Source organism: Molothrus ater, chromosome 8 (genome assembly GCF_012460135.2).
Source record: "Molothrus ater isolate BHLD 08-10-18 breed brown headed cowbird chromosome 8, BPBGC_Mater_1.1, whole genome shotgun sequence".
Taxonomy (NCBI): Eukaryota; Metazoa; Chordata; class Aves; order Passeriformes; family Icteridae; genus Molothrus; species Molothrus ater.
Window position 1 is genome coordinate 33,846,879 of NC_050485.2, and position 23,192 is coordinate 33,870,070.

The following is a 23,192-nucleotide window of genomic DNA, read 5'->3' on the forward strand; positions in this document are numbered from 1 at the left end:
GGGTGGTTTAGATGGTTGTGGGGTGGTTTAGATGGTTGTGGGGTGGTTTAGATGGTTATGGGGTGGTTTAGATGGTTATGGGATTGCCATGGGGTGCTGTAGATGGCTGTGGGGTGGGTTAGATGGTTATGGGATTGCCATGGGGTGGTTTAGATGGCTGTGGGGTGGTTTAGATGGTTATGGGATTGCCATGGGGTGGTTTAGATGGCTGTGGGGTGGTTTAGATGGCTGTGGGGTGGTTTAGATGGTTATGGGATTGCCATGGGGTGGTTTAGATGGCTGTGGGGTGGTTTAGATGGCTGTGGGGTGGTTTAGATGGTTATGGGATTGCCATGGGGTGGTTTAGATGGCTGTGGGGTGGTTTAGATGGTTATGGGATTGCCATGGGGTGGTTTAGATGGCTGTGGGGTGGTTTAGATGGTTATGGGATTGCCATGGGGTGGTTTAGATGGCTGTGGGGTGGTTTAGATGGCTGTGGGGTGGTTTAGATGGTTATGGGATTGCCATGGGGTGGTTTAGATGGTTATGGGATTGCCATGGGGTGCTGTAGATGGCTGTGGGGTGGTTTAGATGGTTATGGGATTGCCGTGGGGTGCTGTAGATGGTTGTGGGGTGCTGTAGATGGTTGTGGGGTGCTGTAGATGGTTGTGGGATTGCCATGGGGTGGTTTAGATGGTTGTGGGGTGGTTTAGATGGTTGTGGGGTGGTTTAGATGGTTATGGGATTGCCATGGGGTGCTGTAGATGGCTGTGGGGTGGTTCATAGGGCCACATCCCAAGTGGTGCCCCGGTATCTGTAGGTACCCATGAAGACAGAAGCTCAGAACCAGAGCAGGAAGAATAAATTCCCATTTTTCCTGGGTTAGTGCAAGGGGAGGGCGCAGGGGCTGGGGGGGAGCAGTGCCAGCAGTGCCCTTGGGCAGGTGGGGCATTGCCCAAACCCCAAATTCTGACAGGAATTTGCTGCTTTCCCTGGATGTCCCTTGGAGAGCAGGAGCTGGTCCTGTTGTGTCCCAGCTCTGACTGTCCCAGGGAGCTGCCCTGGTCCCAGGGTCCTTTCAGGGTGACAATGTCACCAACCCCTGATTTATTTCCAGACTTACCAAGTTATTTCCAAGATGTTCTGTGCCACAGATTGGTGCTGAGCTGAGTCACTGAGTTTTCCTCCCATTGATTTATTAAATAACCACTGAAAACTCTTCATTAACAAATACATCCTGACTATTTAAAGGGAAAAAAAAAACCAAAACCCTTTCCTGTGTGCACATCTCCTGTTATACTCTCCAGAATTCCAATTGCTCTGATCCAGAGGTGCATCCAGAGCTCCTAAAGCAGAGCTCAGAATGTTTGCTGCAAACACCCATCCCTTGTTAAGCAGTATTTACATAAAACATGCTGACACCACTTTGGGGAGATTGAGTAGGATGCTTTCTCAGCTGTTGAAATTTGCACACGAGATGGAAGATGTTTTGATTAAAAGAAGGGTTAGCTGAATATTTTTTTCCCATTTATTCCCATGTGTCAAAATCAAAGCAGAGTTTCTCCAGGCATTTTGCCCATTTTTTTCTCTTTTTTTCTGTTCCTCTTGTTCAGTTGTTTGGATTCTTTCCCCCAAGGTTGAGTTTTTTCTGGGCTTTTTTTTTTTTCTTGTAGCAGAGGAATTCAGTTATTTAAGGAGATAAATACATATTAAAATGCCTTTCAGACAGAAATAAACACTATGACTGGGTTTAGCTTCCTGTTTATTTTTGGGAGCGTTTGTAAATTCATTCTGGAATTTATTGGATTGGCAACGGTGAGCTGGGGACAGGCAGGGGGAAAAAACCAGGGAGATTTTCCCAGTAACGTCCTCCTGCCTCAGGAACAGCAGTGAAAAATAGCACAGGAATAATTTCATTTTACTTGTCCACATTCTCCTTCCTTGTGACTTCTCTAATCTGAAGCAGTGAAAAAGAGCACAGGAATAATTTCATTTTACTTGTCCACATTCTCCTTCCTTGTAACTTCTCTAATCTGAAGCAGTGAAAAAGAGCACAGGAATAATTTCATTTTACTTGTCCACATTCTCCTTCCTTGTAACTTCTCTAATCTGAAGCCATTCCTGTGATAACATTTCCCTTCGTGGTTACTTAGTTGATTTTTTAAGCTGCATTTCCAAAGGCTCCTGTCAAGGAGGAGAACTCCAACTTTCCTAATCAGTGCTGAAACGACTTCTTCAAAGCCTAAAATGGAATTTGATCTCTTCTTTCCCCCTGCAGAGAGCACAAACGTTGCTTTTGTCATTCCTTTATTATTTGCTCTGCGAGGGTGCCAGCGCCCCTGGCCACTGAGAAACTGGAGCAAAAGCTGTTTTTAGCAACTGGAGCAGAATTTTCATAATAAACCTGATCTCGTGCCGTTCCCAAGCCTCCTTTGGGGGGAGTCAGGGAAGGAAGGTGGAATTAGGGAGGGTTGGAAGCGAGGGAAACTTCAAGGAGCCTCAGCCTCAAAACTCTCCACGGATTTGCCGCTGCAGCCTGGATTAGAGGACCCTTTAATTTGCTTTTAATTAAAATGATTTTCATTTATTCTGTGCCTTCTTCAGAGGTCCCGAGGCGCCTCGCAAACTTGTGATGCTGTGTATAAAATACCAAATGCATATTCATGTGGTGCTGAGATTTCACCTGGAAGCTGAGGATGAAGGAGAGTTTTACCTTTTTTTTTTGGTTGTTTTAGAGCCTCAGATCCCAATTACAGAGCAGCTTTTCAAGCACTGCTGCTGTACATCTTCTCAATGAGTTGTAGTCCAAAGTGTAAACACTGCCCTGCCATAAATAGCTTATCTGGATGCAAGATTTAAATAGCCAGGGCTTTGTTTTTGCAACCTCATTCAGTTGGAAAGGGAAAAAAAAAAAGTCATGTAAATGCCTTTTTCTTTCTCTATTTTTCAAAAAGGAAATGCATCTATTGCAGAAATTCCCAAAGGAAATGATGGATTAAAATGGAAAGTGCTGCATACCTTGTAAATAGAGTTATGTTAATTATCTTTTAAATAGTTGATCTTAATGCAATGTAGATATTAAAAAAATGAAGATAACCCTTTCCTAAATAAGACTGTGCTACAATTTAATTGTGTACTCCACAATAACTTCTAAAGAGGAGAAGAAATAGGGCCTTTTTTTACTTTTTTTGAATGACTTTTCTGGTGGTTTCTTTCTTTTTGGGTATTTGCTGAGGCATAAACCCTGGATCAGCACAGAAACAGGAGAAAATCCAAGGAATATTATGGAAAATGCAGTTTCAGGGGTGAATTTGACGCCCCAGCTGAGGTGGCAAAGGAACAACAGAGAGGGGGAGGCCGGCAGGAGCAGGGAATTTTTCCAGAGCCTTGAAAAGTCGCTACATTCTTGCTTGGGGAGAAGAACAAATCCTGGTAGAGGAGATTCTGAGATGTTCATGCTCTTTTGAGGTGGGGGTTGGTCTGTTCTCCCAAGGAACGAGGGACAGCACAAGAGGAAACGACCTCAGGTTGTGCCAGGAGAGGTTTAGGGCGGATATTTGGGAAAATTCCTTTATGGAAAGGAATCCCAGCCCTGGCAGTAGTGGAGTCCCCATCCCTGGAAGGATTTAAAGCTCTGTGGATGTGGCACTTGGGGACATGGGGCAGTGGTGGCCTTGGAGGCCATGGTTGGACTTGATGGTCTTGGAGGGTTTTTCCAACCTAAACAATTCCATGGCTCTGTGAGTTTGGACAGCTCTGATTTGGGGCTGGAACATTTTGTAAGGCCTCCCTCCAGTCTGCTGGAGGCAGAATTCCCCCATGTGCTTTCAGGCAGTTGTAGAAATTCTGGGACCGTGCCATGAGTTTTTAACGTCTCGTATTCAAGAGGGAAAACCAGAACAAAATCCTTCAGCACATTATAAGGATGATTATTTCCTAAAAAAGTTGTGTCTTATAAAAATGGCTCTTCTGCTCTCAAAGAAGAAAACCTGAAACTTTTGCTTGCTTACAGAGTGTCTGAAATTCCCCTGCTGAAGTTTGGGGAAGCAAAAGCCCTTTTTGAGGATGTCACAGCAGAACTGTGAGCAGCAGATTTTCCCATAGTACTCCTTTTGTTCCCTAAATGAATGCAGCAGTGTTTGCTCCTGTGGAGGAGCTGCTCATGAGGAGGTCACAGAGGTTGCTCAGATCCTTGGAGGGGGGCATAGGGCTGTGCTCAGCACTTGCAGAGCATGAGATTTTGGGTTTTTTGGGATTTAACTTCGGAATCTTGTAATCTTTGCACGGGCAGGGACACCTTCCACCACCCCAGGTTGCTCCAAGCCCTGTCCAACCTGGCCTTGGACGCTTCCAGGGATGGGGCAACACTTGGGTGTTTCAATTTGAGGCTTTGGGGTTGGTTTGTTTTTGTTCCACCCTCATTTCCCAAACCTCATGCTCATCTCTTGCTCTGCAGTCAAACCCATGAATTCTCAGTGTTCTTTTCTGCTAAAACTGATCACTAGAGGTGATTAGCTGAAAGCTGGTGTTTGGAACAACTTCAGTGAGGCACACAAGGCAAAGTGTCTCCTTCCTTCTTCTCCCTGCTGTGTCCTCTCCTGGAGCAGATTTCTGATGGTTGAATCTTTCTTCAGGTCTGGAGTGGATTCTCATTTTTTCTAATGAGAAGTTGCTTGCAGACTTTGACCTGAGAATCCATGTAGAAATATGTTAGGCTGTAGAAAAACTCTACATCCAAATTACAAGTGACACTTAAAAAGTAAAGCTGGGCAGGCCTTTAATTTCTTTTTTTTTTTTTCCTTATTTTTAATGGACTCTTACATTGAGTAAAAATTAAAAAGATGGTTATAACCGTCTTCTGGAACCACTGTGTTCTGTTGCTCTGTAAATAATAATAAATGACTGTTTTGGGGCTGTGTTCAGGGTGATTCTTGTGGAATTTTAGGCTGTTGGGATGATGGAGTTGGCGGCAGCCATCCACACCCAGCTTTGTTAAGAGCCAATTTCTGCCTTTGTGGTGAAAACCCACAACAGTTGAGTGTTTGAAATGACTTTTAAGCCATCTGTGTGGCATCTCTGTGTTCCATTGTTTCATCCAGCCCAGATGCTGGGAAATGACTGAAAGGAGTTGGAGCTCCAGCACAAATTGTTATTGTCCTGGAAACGAGGATTTTGTGACTTCTGCCTCTGGGGAGGTTGGGTGAAATGGAGGAGTGGATGAAAGGTTGGGTGTTCCTAGAGGAACATCAAACACCCCAGTTGGCAGCTGAGTGGGACCCCAAATGCTGTGGGAGAGCCCTCTGCTCTTCATCCCTGTCGTGGTGCTACCACCCTGTGGTGTCAGAGTGAATTAGGATCTCCAGGAAAATGGGATTTCTGGTATGTTGCTGCCCAGGGAAGGGTGTCAGCATCAGATGAGTGTTGTGGAAATCCCATAGATGAGTCACCTCCTGCTGTCCTGATGGGCAGCTTCAGGACAAGAGAAGTTCCTGTAAATTATCCAGGCTTGATAAAACCCTTCCAGGCTTCCCCAAAGTGGTATTCCCTGGGTTTTAAAGGTGAGGGAGAGGTCCATGGAGAGGATTCCCAGGAGAACCCAGGAAAGGTTTGGCCAGCTCAGGTCTGGAGCAGCTTCACCTCTTGCAGCTCCTCTGTGGGTTTACCCAAAGCTGGAGGTGCAGTGAGTGCCTCAGTGTTGTCATTTCAGTCGTGTGGGAAAGGAAGCTCCTTAATGAGCACGGAACAAAAGTCATTTTCATAATTACTGTTCTGAAAGACACTCACAAAATACTGATGAATTTGCTTGACAGTTCCTGGAAAAGCTCAACTGAAGCCCAGCTTTCCATGGATGATTGGCCTGAGTGGGATCCAGAGCTCATTGCCAAGCTCAGCTTTGCTGTGACCAGTTTTAAAATCACTTGGAAGGTTTCTTGCAGGGCATGCAGCCCTTATGGTAGAAGCAATTTGTGTCAGGTGAAAAGGGGGCTTAAAAAAACCTTTTGGGGCATAAATAAACTGGATCCAAGCATTTATTTATTTATTCATTTGATGTTTTGAGGAGAGGCTGTGGACTCTCTGGGATGTAATTGCACTCCTGTCAGGGAGCATCCTGGCTGAGCTGTTTGCATTTCTGCTGCAGTGACTTGTGGTGGCATTTGCAAGTTCATCTCCCTCAAGTGCTTGAGGCAAATGGTCAAAACATCAGCAATTGCAGTCTGCTGGAATAAGTGAGGCTTGTAAAGCTTTTTATATTCATCAAAAAACAATTTCTGTTGGGGTTTTTTCAAGATTCAGTACAAGGGCTGGATGTTGGTTAACAAAGTCCTGATTTTGTATTCTGTGTGCATCCAAAACATCCTAACAAACATCCTCAGGACATCAAAACCCTGGAAAACATGCAGAGCCTGACCTCTGAACACAATGTTTTCTTCCTGTTTACGTTGGCCCAGGCCCTTAAAAAATGATTTATTTTGTTATGCAGACGATTACCAAATAAGCTCACGTCTGTGGAAGCTTGTGTGAGGTAGATATTGAAACTTGGCATGGTTCTGCAGGTTCCTGACCTTCCAGGAGCTCATTGAGGGCTTTGGAGTGATAACATCAAAGACTATTCTAGAGGTAATAACCCTCTAGAGGTAATAAACTAAAAAAAAAACCTTAAGTTCTGTTTCTTTACGTTGTCAGTGAGAAAGAAAACGTGGGGGAGGAGAAGTGTTCTAAAGGTTTTGTTCTAATTCTTATTACTTTTTTCTCTAGTTACTGTTAATATATTTTTCTTTATTCCCTTTTAAAGTTTTGAACCTGTTTTGCCTTTCTGCTCATCCTACCTCCCAGCAGGAAGTGGGGACACTGGTGATGAGCCAACACCTGACCCACCACACTCCTCAGTGCATTAACCGAGACATCTCAAAATGAGCCAAATTTCAAATTAGCAAACCAAAACCACGACGTGAAATCAGTATTTCTACCCAGTTTCAGACTGAAACCATCCCATATCACCTCATCACTGCCAACAAGGGTGCTCCAGACCAAATGTGTGCTGCAGCAGGGAGCAAGCTCTGCAGGCAGACTGTCCTCTGAGTGCAGACAAAGCTGCCAGGGAGATCTTTGCTCAGCATTCTGGAGCAGAGCAGAGCAGCACCTCTGGCTGAGGGACCAAGTGCTGGCTCAGCACGGTGCCAGATGGCTCTGGCTGGCAGCAGCTGCTATAGAGATTGTAGATATTTCTGCCCCTAACGAAGGAGAGCAGTGATGAGGAGGACTCTGTCTTATCAGAAGGCTAATTAATTAATTATACTATATTATTCTATATTATATTACACTATATTATATTACATCTAAACTGAATCTGCCAAGCACTCAACTGCACAGCATTTGTGACTGTCAGCCCACAGTCCCAACACACACACACCTGCATTCAATTGGTCAGTGAATCAAAACACACAGAATCCAATTATCAATTCCCTTCAGGTAAACAATCTTCCACCAGGCATTCCACTTGTGGACAACACAGGAGCAGTAAATGAGATAAGAATTGTTTTTCTTTTCTCTGAGGTTCAGAGAAAGTGAAACTCAGAAACATTCTTGGGAAGAATTGTGCCTTGCTTTTCTCTGTGAAGAGAAATGTGGTGACAGTTGCTGTGCTGCAGGGCAGGGATGCTCTGCACAGGGACATGCAAATCCTGGGGCTGGCCAGAGCCAAATTCAAGGTGAGGATGTGAAGAACAACCTGGAGGTAATAACCCTCCAGGTGGGGGGACTGAGCTGGGGTGGAAAGTCATGGAGAGCACCACACTGAGCTCTAGCCCAAAGTGCAGAACAGAAAACTGCTCCTCTTGCCAGCCCCTGAAGGATGGCATTGCTTTTATTTCTGTCTCCCAGGAGCCAGCACAGCTCCTTGTGGAGCAGCCCTGGGAAAAGCACTGAGTGCTGGGGCAGAAGGATTACAGGGTGGGAAAAGCGATTTATCTGCTCTCAGCTCCCACCTGTTCCCATGGTTAAAATACAAAGAAATCAAGAACTTCCGTTGTATATTTTCTAAAAAAAGATGGTTTGGATGCGTTCTCCATCACAGCATTTTTTATAGTGGCTATAGTTTGGGAAATAAGGAGAAAACCCCCCAGTGTCTTGCTGTTCCACATAAATTAATATTTTCTTGTCATTACTCCTGAAGCAGAAGCTTTCTTTTACTGCTGAAGAATCCACTTGCACATTGTTTATAAAAACACTCCCTGCAGGTCCATCTTGCGCTGGCTCAAAGTCACTTTAAAAAGAGCTTTGCCTTATCTCAGTAGCACATCTTGGGAAGTCATTTAGTGAGCAAATTGCCAGTTAATTGCCTTGATCTGCTGGTGAGCAAGATGCTCAAAATGAGCTGTTCTTAATCATGATATCAAAATATCACTTCTGTTCCATTAATGAGCGTGCTGTGAAATAGGATATGTTTTTTAAGGAAGCTGCTTAAGCTGATCTCGTTTGCTTTTTATTTTTAGTTAATGCTTTTAGTTGGTTTCCTGAGAGAATCAGAGCTCTGGGTGTGTGAGGGGGAAAGCAGCATTTCAAGGATCAGTGGATGGCAGCACCAAAGAATTTTCCATAAAATAAAATTTGAGATATCTCTCAGGATTTTAAGTTGGTTGGAAAGGCTCTGTTCAGACATAGTGGGGTTAATTTAATAGGATATTTATGATTTAATTTCATCTCTACAAAAGCACTTTATAGTTTGGACTTGACCTGGGGACAGAAGGTCCCTTGGGAGCCAGCACGGCTCCATTTTGTGTGGGTTTGGGTTCTGTTCTGATTTTTTAAGTGCTTTTTTTGCAGAGTAGGATTGACTTGTTGACCTAAGTTAAGTGACCATGAATTTTGGTGATAATTAGACTTGGCTCTCTGCTCTCCAGAAATACATACTTTAAATCCCCAGAAATACATACTTCAAAAATATATATATATGCATATACATATATGTACACACACATATATATGCACACATATACATATATATACATATGTACATATATAAAAATTAAAAAATTATAAATCTATATATATAAAACTTACAATAGACAATATTATAAAACATAAAATATACAATATAAAATATATAAAAATCTATACATATATACATGTGTACATATATACAATATAAAATATATATATAAATCTATACGTATATGCACACATATATACTTATATATACATGTACATATATATAAATATAAAATATAGATATAACTCTATCTATACATCTATATTTCTTTATGCAGCTTAGTTCTGTGATATGGCCAGAAAGTTAAGCCAGTTAAATAAGTGCAAAACCAGCCAGAAATGAGTTGCAATCTCATTGTTTTGTCCAGTTTATTTTTCAGCAATATGAGTATGATTCTTTTGTGGCCTTTCAGGAAAGGAACGTGTCACAATTGGAATATTTAGGAATTCCAGACTTGATATGGTTGGAAAAGAGCTGTAAGGTCATCCAGTCCAACCATTCCTGCAGCATTGCCCCATGTCCCCAAGTGCCACATTTATATTTATATTTATATTTATATTTATATTTATATTTATATTTATATTTATATTTATATTTATATTTATATTTATATTTATATTTATATTTATATTTATATTTGTATTTATATTTATATTTGGAAATACCACAAGTAGATTTTCTCTGATATTTCCTGGGATACAAATATGTGGCCAGGTCTCTGGTGAATAACAGAGGGATTTCACTTTGTTGCAGCTTCAGCCAATCATTGATCAGCCTGAATATTTATATTTGTATCTATATTTAATAATTATATTTATATTTTATTTCTTTATATTCATATCTTTAAAATATTTATATAAAATACCACAAGTAGATTTTCTCTGATATTTCCTAGGATACACATACGTGGCCAGGTTCTCTGGTGAATAACAGAGGGGATTTCACTTTGTTGCAGCTTCAGCCAATCATTGATCAGCCTGGACATTTATTTTCCAGTCACAGGAGGAAGAATTTGGTGTTCCAGCATGGCCAGAGCCTGTCAGGTTGTTCCACTGAATCCATGGGGTGAGCTTCTATCACATGTTAAAGCCACAAGCAAAATATTCAGCGTTCAGGTTTTCCATCCTCACTGTGGGCCTGCACTATCTGAATTTCTTCTATAAAAAGCTCTCCCCTTTTTTTGGGGCCAGTCTATCCTCAAAGACCAGTCTGACAGGCAGCAGAGTTCAGCTGATCTGAAAAAATGGGTCCTGTGGGGCAGCAGCTCTTGGGCATCTCTGCATCAGTTGGACAGGAGGTAAATAAAGGAAAGAAAAATAATGTTTGAATCTTGCTGAAATGTAGCTCATCTAGTTAAGTTGAAGGATTGGAAATGAATCCAAATTACCTTGATAAGCTGTCTGTTGATTGATTTGGAATAAGCACTCTGAATATTAAATAAAAATTAAAAATATTAGGGGAGAGGTGTAGAACAGCAAAATATGAATAATTTGGGGGACATATAATTTGGAAGATCTCCTTCCTGAGTTTCCTGGGCCTGTATTTTTTTACTCTAAAATGTACCTGTGTGTGACTTGTTTTTGTGAATCTGGGACTGTGCTTTGGGCTTAAAAGCATGGGGATGTATTTGTGCTTTGGAGATTGTGGTGCAGGCATACCAGGGGAAAAACCCCCAAAATTCCTGGAGCAGAGAACACAGAGAGCTGAAATAGAGTTTCAAGTGTCTTTCAAGAACCACAGAAAGAGACTTGCTTTGAAAGTTTCCATGTTTTAGAGAAATTAATTTGTTAGGGTGTGGGAAGGATTAGTCAAAACATGGGATGGAAATGTAAAACAGACAGAATCAGTGAAAATATTGGGAGGTTTGTGTTTATAAATGATCCTGCTGGAGATTCTGGTGATGCCATTTCAATCCTCTTTCATCTGGAAGGGTTATTCAGAAGAAAGTCATGTTTAGTCGTGCTTTAGTTTCATATCTTTGGAGGTTTAAAGTGTCACACAAGGAGTTCCAGAGCCTTTCTATGTGGTTTTGGTTGGAAGGGACCTTAGAGCTCACCCAGTTCCATCTCCAGCCACGGGTAGGGACATTTCCACAGCCCCAGGCTGCTCCAGCCTGGCTGAGGACACTTGCAGGGATGGGGCAGTTTCTCTGTGCCAGGGCCTGCCCACCCTCCCAGGGCAGGGTTTCTTTGCATGGATCTGTAGACAAAATGATTATTGAATTTCATCATTTTGATCATTCAAACCTCTTCTTTTAAAAAGTGCTAGATGGCAGTGGTGGAGTGTCCATCCTGGGAGGGATTTAAAAGATGTGTGGAGGTGGCACTTGGGGACATGGGGCACTGGTGGCCTTGGCAGTGCTGGGGTTGAACCTGGTGATCTTGGAGGGCTTTTCCAACCTAAGCAATGCTCAGAAGTGGAGTTTTGGGATGTTCCACACTGACCTGGAGCTCAGGGGGCCCTTGTGGCTCTGCACAGCCGGGGGAGTCGGGCTCTGCTCCAGGGCACAGGGACAGGAGCAGAGGGAGCGGCCTCAGGCTGGGCTCAGGGTGGATATTTGGGAACAATTTCCTCATGCAAAGGTTTGTCCAGGCCTGGCACAGCTGCCCAGGGCAGTGCTGGTGTCCCCATCCCTGGAGGGATTTAAAATCCATGTGGATGTGGCCCTTGGGGACACGGGGCAGAGGTGAGGTTGGGTTTGATGATCTCAGGGGGCTTTTCCATCCTTGATGATTCCATGATTCCATGAACTAAATGCTCTCAGTTTTTGCAGCTGCAGTCCCCGTGGCTCTGCCCAGCATTCCCATTGCAGGGCAGGGTAATTCCCTTCCCCAGGGCATGGAGAAGATCCCTGGCCACGCTTGCAGTGGGAAGTCCCTGGGTGCTGTGTGTGACCTCAGGTTGTGGCACAGTGGAATGAGCAGCTCCCCAGGGACACCTGAGTGTCCCCAGAATCCCTTGTCAGGGGACAGAGCCATTCCCTAAGTCCCTCCTGCTGAGCTGTGAAATGTCCTTTCCACCTGGAAGCTCCTCCCTTGTCCCCCTACTGGTCTTGTGTCCTCCATGTGTGATGTGTGCCCCAAATGCCACATCGGGGTCTGAGTGGCCACCAGCCCTGTCTGGGCACAGCCCTGGGTGTTTGTGTCTCCTCTGTGGCACTGGGGCCACCAGCAGGTCCCAGAGAGCACAGCCAGGTGGCCCAGGCAGAGCCCTGCCAGCTCTCTGGGATCAGAGTAAACTCTGGGTGAGATAAAAGGCTTGTTTCTAATTAAAAACAAAAAGCAAAAATGCACTCTGAGAAAACAACTGGTTTTATATATAAAATATTACTGGTTTTACACCAGGAGGAGCTTTCCAAGGGTAGGATTTCAGTGGGTGCTGCTGGTGCTTGGCCCAGGCTGTGGGCTCTGCCCTGGCTCAGCTGCTGGTTTATTTAGGAAAATCAAACCTGCGCATTTGGGACTCCATGTCCTGCACAAATGCTGCATTTCTATTTTATTTTTAAGCTACTCTTATTTCCAAAATATAATTCTCTTTGATCTTAGGTCCAGGATGCAGCTCAGTCCAAAGAATTATTCCCATGGTAACAAACCACACTTCACCAAGGGGTATTTTCCCCCAGAAATATTTTTTGGATGGAATTTCAGTATCTGTGACTGTGATGGTCAAATCCACAGCTTTGTTATGAGTTTCTCCCCAAGGAGGTTCCAAGTGGGACCATGCTCTGTGTTTTATGTGCCTTTGAGGCAGCTGTCAAGGGAAAACACTCTGCTTTTATTTATCCCCATCCTCAAAAAAACCCCATCCCTTTCTGCAAAAATCCAACTTGCAAAGTAAGGAGGAGAAATCAATAATTATAGAAATCCCTTACAAGTCCAAAATTAGGTTTTTGTGAGCTGTAAATACCCCAAGCAGCACTCAAAACTCACTTGTGCTAAATATTTCCCAAGAGGATTTTTCTGTGTTATTACTGTGATTGTTTTGCTGGTATTCACATAGAGTTTTCTTCTGTCCCTTAGTAAATATGTTCAAAAGGAGGAATTCTTTTTAATGCCATGTCTTGAAAAGAGTTTTTAAGGGTTTGAATGGGAGCTGGCTGTGGATGCTCAGTGCTTTGCCAGGGCTTGAAGATCCACGTTCATTCCAGTGCACAATGCCATCAGGAATCCCAGTGATGATTTTGAAACACGTTAAATAGCAAAATATCAGTTTATTCTGCAGGAAACACGACAGCAAATGCATACTGATGCTGACACCAGCTGTCATTGGAAAGCAAATGTTCTGGGGGTTTGTTTATTCCCAGGCTGCAGCAGCAGTGATGACAGCAGCCGATAGGAAAATCAATAGCTGGATTTTCCATCAGCCACTGCCTCTTGCCAAACGGAGTGATACTGCCTCAAATTAGCATCTGTTTGCACACTTCTCTGCTAATTAGTGCTGTCAGCGTCTGAACAAAAGGGAAAGTTGATGGTGAGGGTGGGCAGGCCCTGGCACAGGGTGCCCAGAGCAGCTGGGGCTGCCCCTGGATCCCTGGCAGTGCCCAAGGCCAGGCTGGACCCTGGGGCTGGGAGCACCTGGGACAGTGGGAGGTGTCCCTGCCATGGCTGGGGTGGCACTGGGTGGGCTTTAAGCTCCTTTCCATCCCAAACATTCCAGGATTCTGTGCCTGTGTGTTAGGAGCAGGTGGGATAAAGAGCAAATCCAGCAGGAAGCTCTGCTGGTGGCAGGGCTGGGGCCCATCCCTGTGTCCTCCCCCAGGATGCTGCTGCTCCCATGGGTGATCCTCAGCATTATCCTCACTGGTGACTTGGGCTTGAAATCTCATCTCTTGATTTATTTCTCATCTTATTTTCCCAGGCACCATCAATCCAGTTCCTCTTCCTCCCCTCTGAATGATGCCTTTATTTCCTTGCTTTAACTGTAGTGCTTGAAATGATCTGATCAAGCACTACATTGCCATTGTTTAAAGTCCAGTCCCCACCAAGGGGACTTCTTGTCTCCTTCAAGGAGAGAAGTAGAGAAGGACCTACAAGGACTTTGTTCAGCACAAGCAGTGGCAAAGTGCAGCCTTCTGACCCCACCTGCTAATCCTGCTCTGGGCAATTCTTGCACAGGCTGGAATTTCTCTTCCAGTTTGAGTTGAAAACTGCTTTTTAACCTCTGATACAATGTGGTAGTCAGACCTGGAAAGGTCCTAGAGAATACCAGAGGTGCCTGGACATTTCCTTCAATGAATCTTTCCTTAAATGCACACAATTAGGGCTGTATCCCAAAGCCTGCTGGCATCCATCTGCTCCCATCCAGTGCAAGATTTCCTTCTCCCTTCCTCCTTGTGTTGGAAGTGCATTTTTCTCTTTCCTTTCAGCCATTTAATCCCTCCAAACCCTATTTGAAGCAAACGAGGCAGTGATTTACTGCCCGAGGGGTCAGGCAGAAAGAGAGCCTGTGCAAAGGCAAGGAGGAATTGCCATTATTTGTGCAAAAGCAGCGTCTCTTGAAGTTAATTGAGGTGTAGATGAACTCGGCTGCACTCATTAGTGTCAGTGAAACTGAATATGCAATTTGCTAATTGCAGTGAGGGCACACAACTCTCAGATCCAGACTACTTGGGGTATTTTTAGCTGTTCCTTTAGTCATCAGCTTCCACTTTTGTCTGTTCCAGGCACCGGTGGGAAAACACAGCAGCCCTTTTCTCCAGCAGGGTCACGCTGTTCTGAGGAGGTTTTTCTTCACTTCTTGGTTTTTTTCCACATAAATGGAGAAGGCAGTTTTTGAGCTCTTGCAGCTATTCTGGTGAATGCTTCTTCCCATCCCAAAACTGAGATGTTTCTCTCTCTAAGTGTCAGTTTTTTGAGGATTACTGCCTCAAAGGTGGCAAGGTCTGAGTTGAAATGAGAAACCATCACTCATGATAAGCAGCTGAAAATTCTCCTTGATGAATTCTCTTCTGTCTGAACTGCAAAATGGGCAGACTGGATGGTCTGTAAGGTCCCTCTCTGCCCAAACCATTGAAGCTTTTCCTTGGCTCTCACCCACAAATTGTTCCTGGTTTAAGGAATTTTGCTGGTTTTGTCCAGGTAAAACTTCTCAGAATGTACTGGTTGGGAGGCCCAGACTGATAGAACAGAAATGAGGGCAGCAAATACCAGCCCCAGCTGAGCCCAGGCTTGAGTGGAGCAGGAAAATAAAGAAAAGCCACTCCTGCTTGTTTGCCAGGTGGAGCTGCAGCAATAATTGAGTGTATTCAGCTGTAGACCTGCAAGGTTTGCAGCTGATGGGTGAATTTGGGATGAAAAGGGGAGTCCCATGCACAGGAATGACCCAGGTGTGGTGGAATGGTACAAACAAGGTCTGCAGGAAGCAGAACCTTTCATTTTTATCTGCTCTCTCTCTGTGGGGTCAGGGAAAAACCTTGGCATTGTAAATCAGGGAATATCGACCTTCCAGGTGGTTTATTGATGATGATAACCTTGTACAGAATTTGTCTCCTTCAGGAAAGCAGCTGTGATATCCATGTGATGCTCATTGATGTAGGCACTTACTCAAACCCAGTCTGTGCCCAATTGATGTAAAAAATGAGAATATTTAATATTATTTAGCAATATGATGTTATTAAATGTTATTCAGTATAATAATTCTGGTGATATAATTTAAAAATATTTATCTAACATATGTAGTTATTTAATATTTATTGCTACAAAGTAACCAGGCTTCAGTGGCTGCTGCAGCAGCACTTGAGCATATGTTTGCTGTCAGCTTGGCTTGCAGAGGAAAACCTTCATGTTCCAAACCAACCTACTCCTGTGGGCTCTGTATATTCAGGAGGGGCTATAGCAGCCCTCAGAGCTTTGTCTGCAGGCACAATTCCTGCTTCACTACTGCTCCTTCAGCTCCTTCAGTATTTTTCCCATACCATTTGTTACACCCCGTGATTATCTGCTTATACAGTAAATTTCTAATTTATGATTGGATTATTTGGATTAGTGCTGTGCTACCTGGCTGATGTTTAATGATGTCTCTGAGGTGCAGGAGTCAGGAGCAAAGGGGGGGGTTATGCCCAAGCCCAGCCGGGCGTCTGCTCATCGCGCTGACAGTGCTGATGTGCAGGATAACCTAAAAACACACTTTGAACCAGCTTCAGCTGAATTGACGTGACCTCTTTTCTTCTCCCTGTGATCAGTACAAGGCAAGGAGGCAGCTTTATTTGGAGATTTCTGTTTTCAGGCTGCCCAGCCCCCTCAGAGTTGTGTTTGGAGGGCACCGTGGTGAACAGGCCTCTGTCGTGCTGGGGCAGGGGGATGCTGCAAGCACTTGATTGGGGATTTATAATTGGCTTTCAGATGGAATCATTAAGTGGGGAAAGACCACAGAAAGACAAAAAGTCCACCTCAATACCTCCAAAACCACCAAGTCCAGCTTTCAGCTGAATCCCACCATGCCAACCCAACCATCAAAGTGCCACTTCCAATGGTTCCTTAGACAACTCCAGAGATGGGGACTCCAAACCTGCCTGGGCAGCTCCTTCCAGGGTTCAGCATTTTCCATGGAGAAATCCAGGGTTCAACAACCCTTCCCATGGGGAAATTCCTGCTGTGCCCACCCTGAGCTGCCCTGGCCCAGCCTGAGGCCGTTCCCTCTGCTCCTGTCCCTGTGCCCTGGAGCAGAGCCCGACCCCCCCGGCTGTGCCCTCCTGGCAGGAGCTGTGCAGAGCCACAAGGGCCCCTGAGCCTCCTTTGCTCCAGGCTGAGCCCTTGCCCGGCTCCCTCAGGGATTCTGCAGCCCCTGCCCAGCTCCCTCAGGGATTCTGCAGCCCCTGCCCAGCTCCCTCAGGGATTCTGCAGCCCCTGCCCGGCTCCCTCAGGGATTCTGCAGCCCCTGCCCGGCTCCCTCAGGGATTCTGCAGCCCCTGCCCAGCTCCCTCAGGGATTCTGCAGCCCCTGCCCAGCTCCTCAGGGATTCTGCAGCCCCTTCCTGATGCCTTTGTGAAGGCTGACCTAGAACAGAGACCAGACAGAGTTAAAGAATAAAGTAGGGATTTATTAAAAGGTCTCCATGGGTCCACCTTGGGCACCACAACCCAAAATGGCCCCAAAATGCACGGCCGGGCACGGGCTCTGTCCCTGGGATCAGTTCTGCTCCATTTGCAGCTTGCAGTTCATTGTCCCATTCCAGCTTTAGCCCCTGCAGTCCCACCCTGCTTGTTTTTCTCTCTCCAGCCCACGGGGTTTGTGCTCTGGGGCTGAGATTTGGATCATTTGTCCTTGGTGCCCAGCTGGAGCAGGAATTGTTTTGTCTCCCTGCTCTGTGCACAGAGCTCAGCATCCCCTGATGTGAAACCCAGACCCACACACTAAGACAGCACAGAATCTGAAAAATAGAAAAGTCAAACCTGAGGCATCATTCCCAGCTCTGTTTCCTTCCCTGGATGTGCTCCAGCCCCTCAAGGTTCTTTTTTTGTGACCCAAAGCTGCCCCCAGGACTGGAGGTGTCTCTGCAGTGTCCTGGGCCTCAGGACTTCCCTGGGGTCCTGATTTCTCATTTTTATGAAAGAAAGAGAACAAAACCAAACCCATAGCTTGTTGGGGAATTTTTGGCTTGTTGGGGACTTATAGATTTGTTTGTGGGGCTTTTTTTTTTTGAGTTTCAACTTCTTAAGCATGCCTTGGCATGCAGTTATTCTAAGTTTGGCATCAGGAAGAGTTGAAGTTAATGCTTGGTCTGCCCTTCCTTCGTTTAAGAAGGATTTTTTTATTGAGATATATGGATGGATTTTTTTATTGAATTATTATATTTTATTTATGGATTTATATTTTATGGATTTTAAAATCCATTTTATCAATGGATTTTTTTATTGAATTATATTTTTATTTTAGTCTGGTTGCAGCTCTGGCACATCTGTGTTCCAAACTTTCTCAGCAACACAACCAAAGGGGAGTGGGTGTTTCTCTAATGGTCAGGTGAAGGTGCTTGCAAACTTAGAGAAATAATTGGGATTAAGCCAAAAAATACAGAAGAAATGCTGCATTAATTGCATTTATAAAGCCACTAATTGCAAGATTAAAAAAAAGTCTGTTGCAGTCCTCAGTTTTGTGTACAGCCCCCATGAAAGGTGTGTATGAGGGGGGTATAAAATCACAGCACTTTGAGTCTTTCTGGGAAGTTGAAACTTTTTGGGATGTATTTTACAATGCTGGAGAAGTATCCATGCATCCCATCATTTCCTCCATGTGATATCCCTGCTTATTTAATATTGGGCTCCTTGGCCAGTCCTCATGGTACCACTTCTCTCTATTTTCTTTATCCAGAAATCTCTGAAATTGGTTTTGGTCTTCCTTTGCTCAGGAAGTTTTTAAACTATCGAAGGGAACTCGAACCCATGTAAATAAAAGTGGGGAATTTGATAATTGCAAAAGCTGCGTGCTGTGACTCACAGCTTATTTTGCATAGAATTACCATTTCTTTTCCTCCAGAGCTGAGAAACTGAACTGTGTAAGGAAATACCATCTGATGCTGCATATGGCATTTTAATAACACCTATTTCACATGGCTTCTGCTTAGCCAAGCCCAGCAGTGAGAAATGGAGAGTTGGGGAGATGTATTTGAATTTCTAATGGAAAGTCAAGGTTGCTTGGTAAGCTAGATCATTATTTTGATTTATCTGATTTATTTTTATGTAGTTTTATTCATTTTAAGAGAGGTGAGTCCTGTGCAAGTGGGGAACTGTTCCTTGTGGTTATTCAAACCCACACCCAAACTTTTTTAGGTATTAAAGGCCCTTAAAGCTCCAGTAGAACTTTCCAAAGTATGAAAGCACCAGAATTGAGATCTAAGAGCATTGTCCAAGGCCAGGTTGGACACTGGGGCTTGGAGCACCCTGGGATGGTGGAATCATCCCTGCCCATGGCAGGATGAGCTCTAAGATCCCACCCAACCCAACCCATTCCATGATTTTTACCCTTCCACAACTGCATTTGTACTTTATTTGAGGACTTGATGTGGTGTTTCCCACCTGTGCTGTTTAGAAGTAACTATGAACTAGTTATAAATGGTAGGTATTGTGAATTTATCTGTGGGAAAAGTACTTTTCTCACAGACACTTTGGACTTTGAGGGAACTCGCTGAAATATTTTTAGCCCTCTGCATGATTTGGGAAGTTCTGCTTTTGCTGTAGTGTCTAAGAAGAGTTTCCAAGATTTACTGTGAGTTCTGGAGGATAAAGAACAATCATGACTCAGGAAAGCATATGAATTTTTACTTGAGTGTAACCTTAGCATTGGGCTCTTTTCAAAAACTATATTTAAATTATATATATTTAATTAAACCTGCCTTTCATAAGGTGAAGAAGTTGGAATTGGCAACAAAGCCCTGACCTCTACCATGATTAACTTTTGAAACCTGTGGTAGTTTTCCTCTATTTGTTTATCCATGGCAATAACCTGACAGAGGCATCAATCAGCTCCTTGTGCCTTTCCTTCCTGACAAAGTAGAGAATTTTGTGGGTTTTTTTTTTCATGAATCTGCAGATAAAATAACTATTGAAATTCATCATTTGAATAATCAAAATAATTTCATAATTTTGATCATTCAAACATCTTCTTTTAAAAAGTGCTAGATGGCAGTGGTGGAGTGTCTGTCCCGGGAGGGATTTAAAAGATGTGTGGAGGTGGCACTTGGGGACACGGGGCACTGGTGGCCTTGGCAGTGCTGGGGTTGAACTTGGTGATCTTGGAGGGCTTTTCCAACCTAAGCAATGCTCAGAAGTGGAATTTTGGGATGTTCCACACTGACCTGGAGGCTCAGGGGGCCCTTGTGGCTCTGCACAGCTGGGGGAGTTGGGCTCTGCTCCAGGGCACAGGGACAGGAGCAGAGGGAACGGCCTCAGGCTGGGCCTCAGGGTGGATGTTTGGGAACAATTTCCTCATGGAAAGGTTTGTCCAGGCCTGGCACAGCTGCCCAGGGCAGTGCTGGTGTCCCCTATCCCTGGAGGGATTCAAAATCCATGTGGATGTGACGCTTGGGGACACGGGGCAGAGGTGAGGTTGGGTTTGATGATCTCAGGGGCTTTTCCAGCCGTGATGATTCCATGAACTAAATGCTCTCAGTTTTTGCAGCTGCAGTCCCTGTGGCTCTGCCCAGCATTCCCATTGCAGGGCAGGGTAATTCCCTTCCCCAGGGCATGGAGAAGATCCCTGGCCACGCTTGCAGTGGGAAGTCCCTGGGTGCTGTGTGTGACCTCAGGTTGTGGCACAGTGGAATGAGCAGCTCCCCAGGGACACTTTCCAGTATGAAAGTGTTTGAAATGACATTTTTCCCCAAGTTAACTTCAAACCAGAACATTTCCAGCTGATCCTGAGCATTTCTGGGAATTCTATGTGAGTTTGCAGTGGAGTCCCCAGAATCTGGGATTATCACATTAGTGATGCCCCTATAAAATTCGTGTCTGAATCAGCCCCAAAGAAGACTTAAAGATCATTTTAATGCTTTTTGGCTTCAGTTTCTGAGGGCTTTGCTGGGTTTGCATGGAGAATTCCAATAAATATGTATTGGCTGTATTAGCTGCATTAAACACAGGCTTGGGAAGGGATTGTAATCCTTGGGTTTACAAGAAAGGAAAAGTATTACAGGCTTAGCTCTTCCATTGCCAGGGGCTCCAGGCTTTCCTTAAAGTTGATGTAAATGTTGAATGTAGGAAATCCCTATTATTTTTTTGCTATTTTTGAGGCATTTCAGGCAGATCCATTCAAAAATTCTGCCCTGCTGCAGAATTTTATATTTATATATTTTATATTTTATTTTCTGTTTTATAGATTTCTCTGCAGTTACTCACAATTAAAGTAATATAATGAAGCAATTTCGATGTGGTTGCAATGAAATAATTTGAGTACAGGATATTTACCCTGTGTGGGCTGCAGAGCTGCTCTGTAATGCAAATGGATATGAAATATTGGTTTTTCCTGTTCCAAATGACCACATGGTTAGCATCAAATCAGAGCATTTCCAGCTGATCCTGAGCATTTCTGGGAATTCTCTGAGAGTTTGCAGTGGAGTCCCCAGAACTGATATCCTGGGATTATCACATTATGACAGGATGCTCCAGGTTCACTTTCCTTGGAAAGCAACAGATTCCCTGAATCAAAGTTTTTGTCCTCATTTCAAATGGAATCTCTTCCTTTTCCCCATCTTTCATTGGTGCCTTGCTTCTCTTGTCTGTATTCTGCTTTATTACCAAATAAAAATTGCCTTACTTTCAGCTAAACAATATACTTCATGTTGATTAAAAGGAATTAAAGATTATAGCAGTAGAAAGACAAGAAAAAATCCTGGAAATGTCTCAGAAATGAGTGTTGAGACATCATGACAGTGTGCTTTGACAGTTATTTACATAGAAAATTTGCTGTTTTCTAAGTAGTTTTCATTTTGAGGAAGAAATGATCCATAAAGTTCTACTTTCAGATCCATTTGTGTGTTTTAGGAACGGCACATGAATGTTCTCCTTTTCCAGGGGTTGTTTTGATATCTTTTCAAGGTTTTGTTTCTATGTTGGGTCAGAACATTGGTGCTCTGGATGGAATCGTGGAATCCCAAACTGGTTTGGGTTGGAAGGGACCTTAAACCCCTCAAACCCCATCCCATTCCACCCCTGCCATGGCAGGGACACCTTCACTGTCCCAGGCTGCTCCAGCCTGGCCTTGGACACTTCCAGAGTTCCAGGGGCAGCCACAGCTTCTCTGGGCACCCTGTGCCAGGGCCTCCCCACCCTCTCAGGAAAGAATTTTTTGGGATTAATTTTGTGGCTTTGAAGCACTAATCCCTGCCTTCTGAGGCAATGCGTTGGAATTACTGAAGTGATAAATTTTTGCTTGGAATAATCTATTTAGCTGCTGAAATGCCAAGAGAGCTAAATTAAGCTGAAAATTAGTCATTTATCTCCCCAAAACTGTTGGAACCAAGTGCCATGGATTCACTTTTAGGAAGAGGGATCGAAGCTTCACTTGAGCAGGTCAGTGTGTGCATCTCATTGTGATTCAGCTGTGGGAGCCAAGGGGATATAAATATCCAGGAAGGAAAACAGAAGGTCAAGTGTAACCCTCTCACATCAAAGGAGGCCATTCAGCATCTCCCAACCTTCACTCTGCTGCTCTCTGAAGAGAAAAACATTTCTTTTTTCCTTTCATAATGCAAATAAACCAACCTAAACCTAAAATCTGTCAGTTTAGTGGGGCTAGGAATAGTAAAAGGTGGGAGTTGGGAAATGTGTGGATGGAGTGTCAGGGACGCAGGGCTGGTGCAGCCCAGGGGCAGGAGCAGTGACTGACACTGAATCCTTGTGCCATGTTTTCCTGGCAAGTGTTTTTGAGCTGTCCTCTGCTGCAGCTGGAAATGTGAGTGAGAATGTGCCGTGTTTAAATGTTGGTTTTTTTTTTTCCCCTGCAGATAATATTTCCAAGGAAACTCAAAATGTAGTGACACTCGGCGAATTAGAACTGCAGCGGAAAGAGTTTGTTTTCTAAATATAGAGCTGGTATTTAATTTATCATTCTCTCCTCTTCTTTGGGGCAAGAAAAGCTCCCTCTCCTCGAGTTTCTGAGCTGCTGAATCTGGCTATGGAGTGTGTGGGCAGCAGTGGAAGTCATTTGGAGGTTTGGAGGTTGTACATAAGTTTTCCAAGCTGTTCTCCTACCCTGCTCAAATCCTGTGGGATCCCGAGCCTGGCCACTGGAGCAGGGCCCCAGCAGCAAACTGGGAGGGGGCTGGTAAACCTGCTAGACCTGGAGGAACCTGGAGCATCCCAACGGGAATGGGCTAAATCCTGCTTTTGGGGAGGAATCCTGCCTGCAGGGATGTCCCTGCACGTTGAAATCTGCTCTAGGACCCGATCTGCTCTTGGGAGAGCAGGACTGACTTTGTGACTGAGATTTGGCTTTAGCCCTGTGGCCTACATTAGTGCTCTAAACCTCTTTTTTTTTTTTTTTTTTTTTTTTAACAGGAGCTCTTGCAGAAATGATTTGGCATTTCAATTTTGGCTGTGTGTATGCAAATATTCCTGATGGCTCTTCTGGCTTTCTTGTCAATAGATTGATGCATTTCAGACAATTTGCACCCTTTGGCACAATTTTATGCTTTAGGGAGGTGCAACCTCATAGGATAAACATTGAATGGTTAAAAGCAAGAGGTGAAAAAGGAACATTTTGGAAAGAGGCTTAAACTTCTCTGATTGTGCCTG

At 44.2% G+C, this 23,192-nt stretch overlaps 1 protein-coding gene across 3 annotated transcripts in view; it reads left to right on the plus strand.

Moving 5' to 3' along the window:
- The window catches only part of PTPRE (protein tyrosine phosphatase receptor type E), a 92,679-nt gene that overhangs the window by 16,326 nt on the left and 53,161 nt on the right, over positions 1-23,192 (plus strand). Inside the window, exon 1 of one of the 3 annotated variants that reach the window (XM_036385901.1) lies at positions 10,243-10,265. The exons of the other annotated variants lie outside the window; for them this stretch is intronic. The gene's annotated coding sequence lies outside the window, so the exon portion shown is untranslated. Of the gene's footprint in view, positions 1-10,242; positions 10,266-23,192 lie in introns of those variants that run through there. 3 annotated transcript variants of the gene reach the window in all.